The 16,994-nt window shown below is 40.7% G+C and overlaps 1 protein-coding gene across 9 annotated transcripts in view; it reads right to left on the bottom strand.

Moving 5' to 3' along the window:
* ARID1B (AT-rich interaction domain 1B) overlaps window positions 1-16,994 on the bottom strand; it is a 300,848-nt gene that overhangs the window by 201,992 nt on the left and 81,862 nt on the right. The gene's annotated exons all lie outside the window — the stretch shown is intronic.

The raw sequence follows: 16,994 nt of genomic DNA, 5'->3' as shown, positions 1-16,994 counted from the left end.
CCCCAGCCCAAAACTTCATCCCTAGGGTAGCCACCCCCTCCCTCTCCCTGCTGCCCTCCTGCCACGGGCATTCACCATCAAGGCTCTTTGCTAGAGAAACTTCATCCTTTGCACAGAATGTTTTATTTTAAAACGCAAGGCTCCATAATGCCTCCTTTGTGGCACACTGAGGAATATGAATAATAAGCTGAGGCTTCATATGGCTTTATTATTACAGGGCTTTATAAGATAAACACCCAGAAGAGTTAAAACAAAACAAGAAACCTCCTCCTGTAGTCAGTCTAAAGTGTTTTGATTAGGAAGTTATCCAGATTAGGTGTTTATCTTTCTAACACAGAACAGACAATATATTCATACAAGAGTTTAAAGCCCAGAATGATGCTTACCCATTAACCCAAGTTGGGGGGGTGGGGGGAGACACTAATGCAAACCAACCAACACCCCCTCACCCCGCAACCAACCAACAAATAACCAAACCTACCCCTAAACCCCACCCCCCAAGCCAGGCACTATCAGCCCCTAAATGAACAGTAACATTTTGGAAGATGGGTGTCCACTGGGAAATCACGCCTGTATTAGCCCAGAGAAATATGGTTGGAAAATATGTACTAGGAAAATTCAGTCCAAAATCCGACTGAAGCTTAACTGGCTACGACACAGCTACCCTGCGGAGGCAAACAGTGGCAGGAAGCGTCCTCTGTAATGCTTTCACCATCGCTACCCATGGAAAGGGACACAAGGAGCATCGCTTCTGCATTTTGCTTTTTCTCAAGCATAATTGTCACAGTGATGGATGCATCAGAAACATACGTAAACCAATTTCACCGCCGAGAGCGTAATGCTCTCCCAAAGCCGTGCAGCGGGCCAGTTGCTACGCTGGAAGCAGCACTCGGGTTGGTAGGACCATTAGACAGAGCGCTCTTACTATAAAAGCCTGCAAATAAATGTAGACTAAAATAAACAGCAAGTCAGATGTTTTATCTGGGGATGTTACCTCATTAAAGGCTATATATGCCAACTCCAATTCAATTTAAAGTAACCTTACGAGGGAAGACATCTCCCCCCTTCCCCCCCAGAATTAGATCCACTTGATCATTTTAATTATACCACACTGCTCTTTCAGAGAGCGTCATGCGAGCCTTTCCAGGCTGCTGTGCTCCCCTTTGAAATTAACAAATTAGGCTTGGTAATTAGAGAGTCAAAACGGTGCGTTATATTGTTTGGGGGTGACAAGGGATTTAAGAGTGTTTCATTTTAAGCCGGTTTCAAGGTTTGAAGGTAAAATACTATCACTAATCATGTATGTTCCCATTTCCCACCTACGCTGATTAATATCTACACAGTGCACTGAGATAAATTTCTTTGCATCTTAATTAAGATTTCAAGGCAGAGTCCTCAAAGTTCTGTTCATCTGAAATGACGCTGTAAATATCTTTTAAATGCTATTTACCACAAAAAAAACCCCAAACCAACCTTCCAGGGTATAATAGTAAGTACTAATTTATCCCAGAAATTATAAATTACTATTTTTTTCTCCTTAATAGACCTGTTGTCAAATCTTAAGATGTCACTGAAGCCTGATACATCAATTCAAGAATATGGCTGAGTCACCCGTCCTTCTGAGAATGGGCCTGTGCATTTGCTTACTGTCAGACAGAAACTTTAATAATTCACATTTCAGTTTGCATTGCTTAAGATGATGCTGCAAGCCCTACATTTATTATTATTATTATTATTATTAACAACCACACTGCCTCTGCAAAAGGATTGCCATGATGTGTCCCTTCACGGACTGATGTCCAGGGTTCACTGGATAACACCAACATCAGATCTAAGTGAAGTGTGTCATAATTTGGGGAAGGTTGGCCTGAGAGGCCGTAAGAGGACATTTATAGCATTCCTTCTTTCGTCTCAGGCTCTCAAGCCTCTTTACATACACAACTCACAGGCAGTTACCTACTTTTGTATGATATACAGGGATAAACATTTGGCAATCCTGGTCACTGACCAGGGCACAGAGAAAACAGAATTAAAGAAACCCTGATGCCTCCCACCGTTGTCCTCCCATAGCAAGTAAGGCACAATATATTTTGATACTATGGTATTTTTCACTTAAAGCAAATCTAGAGCAAAAATAAAATGCTGACATTTTATTCCAGTTTTCAATAAGTTTGCTTTTCAGCAAAGCCACAGACTGACAATGCTCAGAATAAACGCGACATAGCAGTATTTGTCACAAAATTTGCAAAACCTGAAGCACGAGGTATTTTAATTCTATTCAAAGTTTTAAAGCACAGAGCATATAGACTTTCTTCCCCTGATGTACTCTTCTAAGCTGGCATTGTATAACAGTAGGTGAAAATGTCAGAAAGGAGGAGGGAACTTCGTTCCCATATATAGGATCAAAGAATATAAAACATAGGAGACAATAAAAAGAAAGCAAGCAAGAAAAAGAGGTATTAAAAGGGTATGATGAATGGCATATACATCCTTGTGATAATTCCCTTCCTGCTTTATTGCTCGGTAATGATCATACAATACTATACTTCATTGATCACTGCTTGAAATCTAAGCTTCATTTCCTTCACATACGTTAAACACCTTTGACTTGAATTCACTTCATGTAACTTTTCAGTACTTTCTTTTTAGTGTAAAGGGAAACGGAATATAAATACTGAATGAAGGGGGGAAAAAAAAAAAAATCATTCGACATTATTGTTCTCTAACATCTATAGACCTAGGAGATGTCTTTGAGGTTCAAACGTGTCTGTGGCAAAGCAGGGCACCACATCAAGGCACTCTATATATTAAGTGCGTGCCTTGGGCTGGTGATTGAAAACCCACTTTGACCACGAGCTGCGAAGACCGAATGCCGATTTCCCCATAGCCAAACTATTCGTTGTCTGGACAGGGAAGACGGAACCCCCTTTATGGTCCTACAAGCAGTTAGCCCTTGGGGCCGGCCAGCACCGGGGTCAGTCCCGCCAACTGCCCCGCGTCCCCTTCTTCTCCCTCAGGGCTGAAGGTGGTGTGAAGTCCCCGGCGAGCAGCCCACGTACCCGTAGTACGTACAGGGTGAGTGCACGCACAGACATTTATTACAGGCTACTACCTAATGCTTTTTGACTACGTGCACGTTTTCAGATGCCAAATGAACAAATGAGGATGCTGGCAGCTCCTTTTACACAGATAAACTCCAGCTGGAAGGACATAATTTATGAGTAGTTCCTCACTGCATACACTTCCCTTTTAATCAGCTGCTAATGGTCACTGCGGTGCCCCCCTTGGACAGCCCCATCTCCTGCTCCCTGTGGAGCACAATGACTCCAAACACATGAAGGCATATAATGAATCAACACACCACTAACAGCTAATATTCTTTTGACAGTTTAATCATTTATTGTGATGAATTCTCTCCCATAAAAAGATTTGGGGGAAAATATATTAATTAAAAAAAAAAAAACTCGTGTTTTGCTTATATTGCATTTTCAGCATTCTGATTTACTCAATGAAACTAAGCATAACTACTTCTGATTTTAAAAGTATTACATATGAAGGAACAGATGGCACTTAAACCTGAAGTCCCTAAAAATCCTTTTCGCTAAGTTTCTATCCAGGACAAAAAGCACACCAGGTAAGGACTATAAAAAGGCAAAGTAAAGCTTTTAAGACACCACATGAAGTGAGCCTAGTTAAGCGAACAAAATCACAAATATTAAGGGGTTATGGTCCTGTGATTAAGGCATCTGACCAGGATGCAGAATATCTGGATGCAATTCCATCTCTGCCTCTCACTTCCTCTATGACCTTGGGCAAATCAATTAATCTTTCTGTGCCATAGATACTCAGCAGGGATAGTAATAATACAACTTCCTACCTCCCAGGACTGTTGTGAGAAGAAATTCGCTGATGTTTGTGAGGTCAGCTCCCTCCCCTCTTAGGTCATATAGATTAGATTAACTCCATTTTGTTTATACCAGAATACTAACAGCAGCCACCCAACACTACCTAATTCCTAACAGCAAAGCAACTGGTTTTGCAGATTGTTTTATGTACTAAAGAACCTGAAATTCCAAAGAAACCTGAATTCTCCATGTGACAGCGTACCGTAACGGTCTATTACGGACTTGCAGCTTATGACCACCAACCACATAATAAGTTGAGAGAGTCAGTAATTCCTAAGCCTTTATCACGTAACTATGTGCTTGCCTGGAAAAGTATTTGTGTTCGAGGCATCTGAGAGATACCCGTTCTTCACGTTCAGAAACCGTTTAAGTGTATAGACAATCACAGATTTAAAGAATAACTGTAAAGTGAAAAAAATTTACCAATGAACTAGAGGGCTTAACATACAGGCAGAAAATTATAGATCACAAGTAGATTTAGCATATAAAATACTGGTTTTCCTATTTGTACAGGAAGACAAGCGAAGTGGCAGTTACAAAACATTCTGTAAATAAGGGAGAGAAAGCAAAAAAAAAAATCTCAGTGGGCATGTAATAACAAAGTTTAACAGTATGGACTTCTGCTGTTAAGAAAGCATCCGATTGTTCGTGAGTTTCTATATTAAGCAGGAATTGAACACCAGTAAAAAAAGTATCTGCTTCTAAAAAACGGTCACACAGTCAACTTCAACTACATGACAGAAGAAAGCGACTTGTACTTACAGGAACACAAGACAAGAGCAACCGTGTCACGAGGAGCTTATAGATCCTTTACCTGATGGAGAAACACGCAACCATGTAGGCCATTTTGGTAAACATGGCATCGCTACGCATGAAAGGAAAAGAAACACGACAGCTAACTCTGACATAACTACCATGAAATGGACTGTCCCAAGGCTTGAAGGATTTGAGCATCCTTAAATTTTGAACATTACCGTCCCATATAGACCAGTATATTGCTGGAAAATCCCCTAAAATGCTCTTTCTAGAAAGAGCATCAACTGTGTACAGCTTTTACTTTCATACCACTGGTTCAGCATCCATGGGCCCAGGCACAATGCACAGCACTGCTCTCAATTCCAGACTATCTTCTGCCTTATACATGTGATAAAATGAGTTCTGTAGATTTATTCTTTTTATTTTGAAGGGGAAACCCCCCCCAAATACTGTATTCTGTAGGCTTCAAAGTGCACTATGAAATACATTGTAAGGTATGAGAACAAAATCACTAGACAAGAAAAATAAGTAGTCTGTCTAGTCAAAACACCACTTGATATTTTTATAAATATTTCTTTTATTGCATACTTCAAAGAAAATGTATTTTAATTTTGAACAGACTGGACAGGTGAGTACCAAAGGAATTTTTGAACACAAGAACAGAAAAAGAAGTGAGGGTGTCTTAAGGTCAGCTTTGCCTTTCTCCTATTTTCAAGCCAGTTTGGCCCGTTAGTATAATTCAAAACCTCCAAGTTTGTTTAATTTCCATCCATCTGCCGAAGCACTCAAGAGATCCAAAAAGCAGTCATGAGCCAACTTAGCAGTGCTACAGAAACTCCCCCAATTCAGGGTCAGAAGGATATGTAACAGGGCAATCGCATCACCTCCTTGCTATCCAAAATTTGCCCTAAGCCAGGGCAACTCTCAAATACCTATATAGATTGGTATAGAGGTAGACACACAACTATATAGATCCCCCTTACCCAACTCTTCTAGCAAGAAGCAGCTGTACTAAGGGCAATCGACTGCTCGCGTTTTTATGTTAACTTTCATCAGCCAGGAACTCACTAAACAGCGTTTAGTGGCAGAGGTCTCAAACAGTTGTGTTTTCATTTTAAATTAAGTTTAAAATATTTAAAATCAGTCACATAAGCTGCACTTAGCATGAAATAAATTAGAATGTTTTAAGAATTCGGGACTAATTTTGCTAAAACGTCTGGGTTCTTCCTAGCTCTCAGCCACAAGATTAGCCACTCGTCAGGAAACATTCACAAGTATTTTCTTGCCCATCCATGGCTGAAAACAAGAATAGGAGATGAGGGAAATAAAAGGAATTTAAAGCTGCTGAAAACTAATGTCTACCACATGAGGCACAAAATAAGCATGCCGTTGTATATTTGATGAAAAAATAACTGTTATGAAATATTCATTTGAAAAGTGATTAAGCTTTGCAATTGAAAAGCTAACCCTTCACAACACGAAATAATCATGCAGCTTGGGAATGAACACATCCTGTGTCCTCTGGTGCTCGTTATAATTTATGCAACATCTCTACCCCAATACTTTGGTTGCTTAGATATTTTCCTCCTCCTCCTTTTTTTTTTTTTTTTCCTTTAAATTTGAAATCAAAAGATCACTAGATTTGTTTCTTGCAAGCATTCTTCAAATCCAAAGAACCAGATTTACCATTACCACACATTTCCAGGCATGGAATGGCAATGCTTTCTCCAAATTACCTGCTGGGGAGAGTAGGAGGCTCTCCAGGCCCCAGTGCAGAATCCCACCTCCTGCTCTGCAGTGGGAAGAAGCCTCTTTCTTCAAAGCTATTAACAAATGTACTCACCAACCCAACATACGATGTCTCTCCTAAGGGTTAAAACGAACGACCTTTCATACAGAACAGGCAACCTATTCCCTAAACTACAAGCAATTAATCCACCGAGCAAAAGAAATGTTTTACAATCCCATTTATTTTAACTAAATTTCTTCAGGGATATTTAACTTTACATATGAAAGCTATACTTTCTACATGGTATACATGCAGACGCATTATTTATTTACAAATCCCAAGCACAGAAATCATGAGTTTGAAATGTTCCTTACAATGAATTTCATAATTAGCCCTTCCGCAGTCAAGGCACATACAGAGATCAGGGATTACTCATTAGAGGAAGGAATTAGCAGGATTTTAGGCTTCAATGGCCTGTACAGACTATTAGCTTGCATTTGGCTATTAGGCGGGTAAGCAGAGTGGTCTCTAAAGCGTCACCAACAGATAACAATAAATTCTCAAAATGAGACTTAACACCTGCTTTCCTAATCTTGAAGTGAAGGGGGGAAACAGCCGCCTCCGCGGTGGGGCGGCACCCTTCCCAGCGCCCTGATAACTCCCAGCCAGGGAAGCCAGAGGTCCCGGGATGAGCGAACGAGCCACGCAGCCGAGACAGTGGCCACATCAGGCCCCGGTATCAAACAGCGTCCTCCAGATCTGCATGACAGCATGCAGGCTCTGCCACTGCTTCCCTCTGATAGAGGAGGTTTTGAAAATGAAACAAAAGGATGGTACGTGGGGCTGGCTTATTCGAGGACTATCAGCTGGCCTCCATCCATCAATTCCAAGGTCTGGATTTCCAAGACGAGAGGAACGCGGGGATTGCGAACGGCTGATGGAGACACAGCTGCAGGCGTGTCCTCTCCGTGCATTTTATTTATTTACTCTGAACACCACCAGCACTCCTCACCTTCTGATAACACAAACCACCTTCTGGTAACACCAGACTATGCTTTCCTTTTAACAAGCTAATTCATTGCTTCAAAGCAGATGGGGAAAAATGAGAAGAGTCTAAAGAAGGTCTCTTTTTTTCTTTTAATAAAGCTAATGCACTTGAAGCTGAAGGACAGAAGAAGGCCTTTACCAAAAATACAGTGCGAGACCCTCAGGACCACTTTCTTCAGCTACAGCTGGTGCATCAATGCTGGAAAACCATGGACTTTTGATTTTAACTTTCCTCTCCGCTCCTTTGCATTTCCAAGGCACACAGAAATAACTGCATTAAATACAGCTCCTAAGAATGGAAGTGCTGGCAGATAAGCAGCGTGAACCCAATCAGTGAAACATCTCGCAGCTTAGTACAACATTTCATCCTCACCTGGATCAGTAGAGTATCTCAACCGGAATAAAAAGCACCATCAAAAGCGTGACCCTAATTCACCACTACCGCAATTTTGTATCGGCATAAGTTCAATGATTTCAAAGTAATTACACAGATGTAAAACAAGGATAACTGTGATAAATCAGTCCCAGTGCAAATTCAAGGGAACTCTTCCATGCACATGTACACGGAAAAATATTAAGACAAACCATTACAGGAAGACACACACAATTGCATATAATTGTAAATACACATTCTACTAGATCCCTGCATCCAATGATGAAAATGGAGCTACACTTTGTTCCAAGCCTGTTTAAACATCATTATTATAGCAGACACCTGTTTTGGAAAGAAAAAAAGAAAAAAAAGAGTACAGATTTTTTTAATTCAGGGAAGATGAAGATTAAGTACACAAAATAATATAGCAAATAAAGAAGCAGGAGTTCAACAGATCCAAGCTGTCCATGTTAATTTCTTAAAGCAGTAAGTTGATTTCCTACCTCACATGAAAGGATTCAGAGGAAGCAGGAAAAGGAAAGCTTTTCTGGATACTGATCAAACAACACCTTACGTGATAAAAAAATGTATTTGCACACCAAAAAAAAATTTGAGACACATTTCTGGAAAAGAGAGAAAACTTAGAGGGAACATGTAAGATACAGGGCAATGGAAAGAATTGGTAGTTTTGTTATTCAATTAGTAGGACAGTGAAATGCCCTCTATTCCATCCTCGCCTTTAAAAACAAACTGGAGATTTTTTTAATTAGCGCTGGTTTTAGACCTATGGCATCACTCATCTCAGAACAATATGAGTACGGATGAACGTTAAGCTGAGTTTTTCCTTTCTCTCTTCTGCCTTTTTACTTCAAAACTGTGAGCAAAGTGACTGCTGGGGAGAATGAGGGGTTTACCACACAATTTTGAGAGGAGCAGACAGTTGCACTGTGCAAATCTCTCCACTGCTTGTCAGTGCAGTTCAATCCATGACCCAAAACTCCTCTGCTAATTTCAACCTTGGACCTTACTTGAGCAACGAGTACTAATTTTCTGACTTTTTTTTTTTTCCTGACAGGGACAAAAGGATTCCAGGAGATAGGAAGAAGCTCACTTCCACTTGCGAACTGATCAGACTATTTGAACTCGGTTCTTTAAAAGGTAACATTTTCTCATTATAGAAAAGTCTCTGAACATCCCTTTTCAGATCACAACCAAATCATTAGGGCCTGCCACAAAGCCTATTAAAGTCAATGGAAGTCATTCAAAGACTTCAAAGGACTTTGGATCCAGACCTTATGTAAAACATCCAGATGCGGCCCAGCAGCATCTCGCATTGAAGGGGAAGGCTCTGCCTGCCAGAGCCACCAGCACAGGCGGGAGGGCTCGGTGCCCAGCACCCGACACCCATGCCATACCCCTGTCGCAGGGCTGTCCTTCGGGCTAGCCTGGGGACCAAGTCCCCACTAGCAGCTGGACTGCATTAGGCAGGCTCCTGGGGCACATTCTTCAGTTTCGTTTCATCCGAAAGGAATTCAGCTTGCTCCACGCCTGCTGGGTAATGTGAATCAAAGTATGGTAACGGGGCTCAACCAGGAGAGTCGCTTCAAAAGCCCGCTCCCAACATGCGTCAAAGCGTTAATATGGTCCCACCCCAGTGTCAAACGCCTCACGTGGCCACTGAAGAAGCAAGGGCAAGTTTCTGTGAAGTAAGGTCCGAAGAGAAATTGAGCAGATTTCCAGAAAACTGTGGAATTCGAGGTCCACAGCACAGCAAGTGCCCTCGGGAAGAGTTCAGTTGGTAAGAGCCAGAACTACAGCTCTTGTTCGGTGGTGAAAGCTCAATACTCATCACCTGCACTCAGGACTGATCCTGAGCTGCCATATGTAATAAAGAGAACACTGGGACTAAAGTTAAGCGAGACTACTTTGTGTGAGAAGCCAAGCCCAACTTTCAGAAGTTTGCACAGTCTGGTAATCAAGGAGCAATAGCATCACTATGCTTTTTCAGGCTTGCACAGCATTTTCTGTCATTTTCGGATGGTAGACTAATAAATCATGGAAGTTCTCAGCACTTCCTATTTAACTTTGAGGTGTCTTAATCAGAAATTCAAATTACTGTTCATTTCTAATACCCACATTTAAAAAATAAAAATTACGTAAAAAAAAAGTTCAGAAAGAAAGCAAAATATTCCAGTGTTGTCTTTCCCCAAATTGGCTCCAAAATGCTTTCAGGTTTCCAAAAATCAGAATTTCAAAATTCCAGCTGAGTTTCTTTCAGTGTGTCAACAGGCAAACACCTGGAAATCTCAATACACTTTATACAGACTTAATTTTAGACTGCAAATAAGAGTCTCTAAAAAGGTCTTTCCTGCTGTAAGGTAGTATAAATTTTCCACCGATCAGCCTTTCCCCAAGCTGAAACCAGGTTTGGTGAAGTTTACTAAAGGGAAATTTGTGATGAACTAGAGTGTTTACTGATGTTTAACACTGGTTTAAGTAAATTAACCCTAGAGTAACTGTTCAATTATTTTCATAAAATACGTCATTATGTTCTACACTCTGAGCAGTTGCATTCTCATTTGGGGATACAGCTCCTTTTCTGAGATATAAAAGCAAACCTAACATAAAAAAGGACAAATTAGTGTTGTCTTTTCATTTGATAACTGAATGAAATTAAAACACCATTTCATTATGGCAGCACTACAGGAAACAAACACACAAAAACCCACCAGAGCAAAACCAAACTACACACTTAACCTAGTTCTGAAAGGACACATCAAACCAAAAATGACAGTGTTATATCACTATTATTAGCTTTAGAAACAAAGCATTTAGGAGTAATTTCAGTTTTTAGTCCGTTACCCTAAATGATGGCATATGTAAAAAGAGCACATACAGAAATGCAGTTTGGAAAAGATTAAGAGATTATTTTAGAAGCAAATCACTCCATAAATAAAGCACAAAGGGAACACAGCATCATTCAGGAATGGACATCTGTCACCCAAGCAGATACCACATCACACATTCGCAGCTTAATTCTGCAAAGTGGAAAAACAAGACTTAAAACAAGACATAGAGCCTTACATGCATTACATTTATTTTTAAATTTCTAGTTACCATAAATATCCAGACACCATCAAGAAGTATAAACATGACACACAGAGGAAATGGTGAGGAATAAAAGGAACAAAGAACAGAAGAAAAGAGAAAGTCACATGGAGTTGGAAAAATCCAGCCCTATCCTGAGTAGTTCCAGTGCCGCTCTTCTAGTGGGGGAGGGAATGAAGAGGGAAGAGAAGTCACATTCAATGTCATCTTGACAGCGACCTCTTATTCAAAAACTATTATTTTTCCATCTTGAATAAGAGAGAACCAAGTGCTCTTCATAATCACATAAATGACCTACCACTCTGTAAGTGCTCTCTCTTAGATCAACAAAGAGCTATCGGAAGCAGAAAGTATTGCACACTACTCCCCTGTCGTCTCAATCCAAGTTGTCGGCACAGTTCAACCTTACCGTAAGAGAAACCTTGAAAGGCCAAAAGCTTTAGGAAATACACTTATCAGACTACCCCCGCTCCTCGCAGCAATCCTTTCAGAATTTTGCAGAGTTAAAACAGTAAAGACACAGGGGAAAAAAAGAAAGTTAAGAGAAGGAGAGAAGCATGATGACGGGAGTTAACTTTTATTTTTTTAGGGGAAGGAAATCAATAGCTTTAAACTGGTGTTTAACAAGGGTGGGAGGAAAAAATTGCGTTGTCCTTAGGGGTCGACTGTTCCCTAATGCTGCATTTCAGAAGAGCCATGCAATTAACTAACTTTACATAAAGGTTCTTATTGCATGGATCTCTGCACCAGTAAGTAAACTGACAAATTCACCCACCCCTCAATCGGGGGGGATCACAAGAACCTGTCCCCATAAGGTCAATGGCAAGGCTAAGGATCTTTATCCCCAGAGAAGAGCTATTCTGGGGGGCGGGGTCTGGGTTTTTTTCAGGGAAGGCTAAGGGGAGAAATCCCATTCCTGTACTTGTCTGCAGTTCTTTCCATATAATTAAATAGAGAAAGTATCCACCTCTTTCAAACTGCACTATTACCAAACACACAAATATCTCCCAGAAATGCTTTGCTGTTATGTTGAAATCCAACTGCAAATTAAATTAGTTCAATAAAAAAGAAGGATCTGGTGCACTGAGTGACTCAGCAAGTTAGACCTCAGACTAACTCATGAGGTGGAAGTAAGGAGGTAGCCCACATCCCAAATATCCTGCCCATTTTACGTGCTCTGCTTCGTTACTGCAGCTGTTCGACAGAGAGAAAAAAAAAACCCCTCTACTTTTCCCCTTTGGTCCCTCAAAGGCTTCATTGGCAGTGATGAAAGCTTGCCTTTACCAGTAAGGTCAGCCTGAAATACTGACGGTGCAAGAACTTCCATTCATCCATCCAAATCACCCAAAAAGGTGCAAAACAAAAAACTTATTTCCAGTAGATGGATTTGCTGGAAATTCAAATCCTCTCGAACAGAATGGGTGAACCACAGCTGATAAACAGCATTTGTTGAAATGCTCAGTGTTCACGGGGCAGTAATGCACCCCCTGCAGTAACCAGGAGCTGGGGAACATACAAGGACCATGCAAGCACTGGGATAGCTCAGAACTCTTCCATAAACTAAATCCGTAAGTTCACCTTTCCCACTACCTACCATAAAGCAAAGGGATCAAGTGCACGTTATCAGTAGGAGGAACCAACAGTCCATAATGCTTTCTTCTGTTTCTACCAGGAGAGAGTATAATAAGTCACAAAGGAAAAGCAAACACGAGAAAACCCTAGGAGAATCCTTGCATCTGACCTTCTCTCCATATTCCCCCCTCTGTCATCTTTTTTCTTTAGCTTCTATAAAGTCCTTGCTGTATTGCTGACTGCAGAACATTTACTGAAGAATACATAATTACGTATCTTTAACCCCTTGCTGTCACAATGTATATACTGTGCTTGGATCTGTTTTTTTAACGTTCCCCTCCCCCCACAAAAAAAGAACTAAGAGAATTTGCACAGGCTAGCAAGCCCAAAAAATTACAAAAATCCCACTAGTATGGTACTATTGCCAAAGATTCCAACCCATACAAATTAGACTCTCCACGTTATTTCAGTTCTAGCTGTATTCCTCCCCACTATGCTTTGTTTCAGACCACTCAAGTACACACACAGTAGAGTCAGTAAAATGCAAGAACCTCACCAGTGAAGGAACATTTCAGGCCCAGTTCTGTTCGCATGCCTTTCCACACGAACCTTGCAGTCTCAAGTGCAACAAGCCTTTTCACTTCCAGCATACCCATTCCTACTCTGGAAGAGCTTGAGAACCCACTCATACGTTGGAGACAACAAGAACTTCCTGTGAATTTTGCTCTTCATCCAGTGCCTAAAGCAATAAGTCATTCTTCAAATTAGTACGTAATTTTGAATTTTGAATTTTTATGGTATTGGTATGCAATCTCAGCATATAGTGCTTGTGTTTTCCAAAATTCAAGAACTAGCATACTCTGAAACGATGCCTTCTCATTTAAGTAGCTCCTGCTAGTAACATGACAAGTATTTTTTCAAAAATAATTTAGAAGTACTAGCTGCAGTGTTTCAATGGACAGGAGACATAAACTAATAAGCATGCGATTGACCACAGTGGCAGTCACTTGAAAATGATGGGAAAACACAGATCCTGAACCAAAAAACTTACAAACTTTCCATGGACCATAAGCTAATGAGGAATAGGATTTTCTTCTCCATTTTGTCTCTACTTCCAGCTTGTTAGAGGAATAGCTGGAGGCTAAGGGGTCTGAACACAGATACTACTTACACATGTAACACTGGTTTCTAAGGGAATTTTTCTTCATTTATGTATGGTTCACAACTATATTGTTTTCAGCAAAGCTTCGGCCTGTGCTGGAGAACGTGATTATAGATCAGGAGAAGGCTGCAAACATTATCAAGGAAAGTTGTATTTGCTGGTCACTACAGGTACAGCATACATTGCTGTATACAACAGGTTTACAGACCGTCTCCCCCCAAAAAAGGCTCAAAAATAGAGAGGAATGGGGTGACATAAGAACTAATCGGCCTGATCCAAAGCTCACTGAAATCAGTGAAAAGGAGATGGGGAAAAGTAGAGGGAAGTTTCCACCCATTCGGGACTACTATAGCTGTTGTTCATGGACTGATTCGGAAATAACCACCTGTACAGAAGAAACGTTACTGATCTTTTAAGCGCAAGTCTGGATTTTGCTTCCATGTGGTATTTCTCTTAAACAGACTCTCTAGTCTTTTTTCTTCTCATTCCAAATCATTGGTGTCAAAGACTGGCATCAGCTACAAATAATCAATATACTGTTTGACTCCCATGGCAAAAACTAACACGATGTACAGAACTTTCCCATGTCTTCTGTATCATGTATTATCATGATTAAAGCTGAAATGGTTTTAGTTAAATTATTTTATGTACGTTGTCATAGTTTTATTAAGTCAGAGATATGACAACTTACAGCAATGAAGGGCTTAGCCAAAAGATTTAAAAAAGAACAGAGAAAGTGAAAATATCAGGAACTCCGGAAAAACCTGAGGAAGGTATAATTTTAAGTCGTTCTGAATTCTGCAAATACAGCTCTAAGAAGAACACTGAGTACCTAAATAATTAAAGTTTATCCTCTTTATTGAAACAGTCCATGTTTGAGAATTCGTGCGAGTTTTAATATTTAATTAAGGGATTTAAACATCGTTTTAAGTGAAAACTCTGTGAGACCCTAACTATGGACCCACTAGGTCACCTCCATAATATATTCATGTTGGGAGATCCAGGACCTGGCTTTTACGTATGTCAGTTACTACAAACACACAGTTCAAATATCAGTCACAAGCACGTGAAAAATCAATTTACAAGGAGATGAAAAACTAAATGTTCTAGTAGATAGGATATGCTAATGAAAATTAGTGTAGTGTGTTTGCTTTTTGTCCACATCTAGGTTTTGGTTTCACATGCAGTGACTGCGGAGACATGTTTATTTAGTGATTAAAAAAGAAAAAAGACTAAGCAGCAGCTTTAAAAAGCCCTGAGCAGATAAAGATACGCCTGTTTTATAAGCAATTAGTAATTTTATATTAATGGAATGTAAACTGTTTTGTCTAATTTTCCAAAAATTTGCAGATTTAAGAGGCATACAACTCAAAAGATTAAATTCATACCCACAAAACCAGGAGAGTAAACCTCTGGTCCAGTAGTCCAGCCTATTTAATATATGCAGTTGTACAATACTGTATCCACCCTTGGAGCAGATTTGCCAAAACTTCTGGGTTTTTTTTTTAGTATTTAAACAGAATTTTAAAAAGCTTATATATAAAAGAAGAAGTAAGAACTTAAAAAAAAAAAAATAATCACGAAGACTATAACATACTCCAGGCTGGGCTGCAACACAGCCCACAGCTGCTGTTGGCCAAGAGTAGAGGTGGGCCTCATGCTGGTCTCAGGTGGTTAGGGGAGTAGGGTGGACTACCCATCTTTCATCTACCCCAGGGCCTCCCTGAGGTAGGAAATGCATTTCACTGAAGTTTTAGAAGCAGTGCTATTTACTGAAGGTGTCCGTGGGAAAACTCCCCACTCAGAGACTGAGCGTGGTCTACAGCCCCGCTGGATAGGTGAAACAAATGTCAAATTTTTAGTGTGCTGTCCAGAAGGCGAAAGTCCATCCCACAAGAGGTACCATTTACATCAGCACCCCTATGTGACATCAATTTTAAAAGGACAAAAAATGAGGAACATTTGCCTTTTCCTCACATGTCCTCGGAAGCCTTTAGGAGAGCAGGATCTGTAATAAATACAGATGGACAACGTGAGGTGCCAGTAAGCACCCTGTAACAACAAACTCACAAAAAAAAAAAAAAGGCAGGGAGGAGGTGGGGGGAATTATGAATTCCAGGTTTGCTTATTAGCCTCAAAGTTTTTAAATAGACCATTTGTATCAGCAAGGACGGTAGAATCCCTGTATCTACAGCACTTGACTGCACTTGGATATATGCCTCCTACTAGAGACTAAAATGAAAGCTATATTTTAGAGCACTGGAAAAGTGAAGCAAAGCCTGCAGCTTGTGTTTATAACAATACTTCTACTTGTCTAGATGTATTTCACTGGCTCTGTGTTAAAGACAATGGCAGTGGGGGTAAATACCATGTCCCCAGCATCATTCTGGATTTTTTGGTCCCCGGTCCTTCAACCACGAGGTGTGTCTCTCTTTTGAAGGCTGCCAACAAAACACTACATGTACAGGGAGTGGGGTGACAATGCTAAGGTCAGAAGATGGGCACACAAAACGCAAGACCAAAAAAATACTTCCTCGACTCAAACCCTTCACAACCCTACCAAGGCTCACGAGTGCTGACTTCAGCATTTGCTTCAATTAAATGACAAGAACAGACCCATCTGCATCGTCTTGTAAAACGCTTTAAAAAAGCAAGCAAAAGCCAAATTAAAAAAAAAAAAAAAAGGAAGAAAAGAGTAAAAGAATAAAAAACCCCACCACCTTTTTCTGTTTTTAAACATGTTAAATGGGAGCAGCCAGAACTGCTCAAGCCTTCCCTCCAAGTTTCTGAAGGCACGATCAAGGAGAGAAAGGGTTAAGTCCTGAAAAATAAAAGAGCAACAGAGCAAATCTGACTACATGTTTGAAAGAGCCTATAAAATGTTACAAGCAAAACAGGAAAGCTTGTGTTAATAATGCATAAACCAAAGGAGGGGGGAAAAAAGGCTACCCATTTAATGGAATAATGCTTTTATCCTTGCAGTTAAAACGAAATAAACCATGGCTATTAATCTGGTAAGGCCATGTAAAAACGCAATTTTTAAACATTTTCTAACAGGGGGACAGTTCAGCAGCAGCGCTGGAGAGCGAGGCCTTGTGCGGGGCCGCGCTCAGCGCTAAATACCAGCCTCCGCTCGGCGGAGGCCATTACCCGCCCCGTCGCCATGGCGACGCTAACAGTGCGCCCGACTTCAAAGACAAAGATGTAATTTCAGACTTCCAGCAGCCAGAGGGAGCGGTGAGAGCTTTCTGCCCGGGCGGTGTCAGCTGATGATCAATTATAAAAACGCCCAGGACGGTTTCGAGGCGGCCTGAACCGCCGCCCGCCCGGCCCCGGGGGAGC

This window comes from Egretta garzetta, unplaced genomic scaffold (genome assembly GCF_000687185.1).
Source record: "Egretta garzetta isolate BGI_Z169 unplaced genomic scaffold, ASM68718v1 scaffold397, whole genome shotgun sequence".
NCBI lineage: Eukaryota > Metazoa > Chordata > Aves > Pelecaniformes > Ardeidae > Egretta > Egretta garzetta.
The sequence above is the reverse complement of the archived record's forward strand: the minus strand, read 5'-3'. Positions and strand labels throughout refer to the sequence as shown.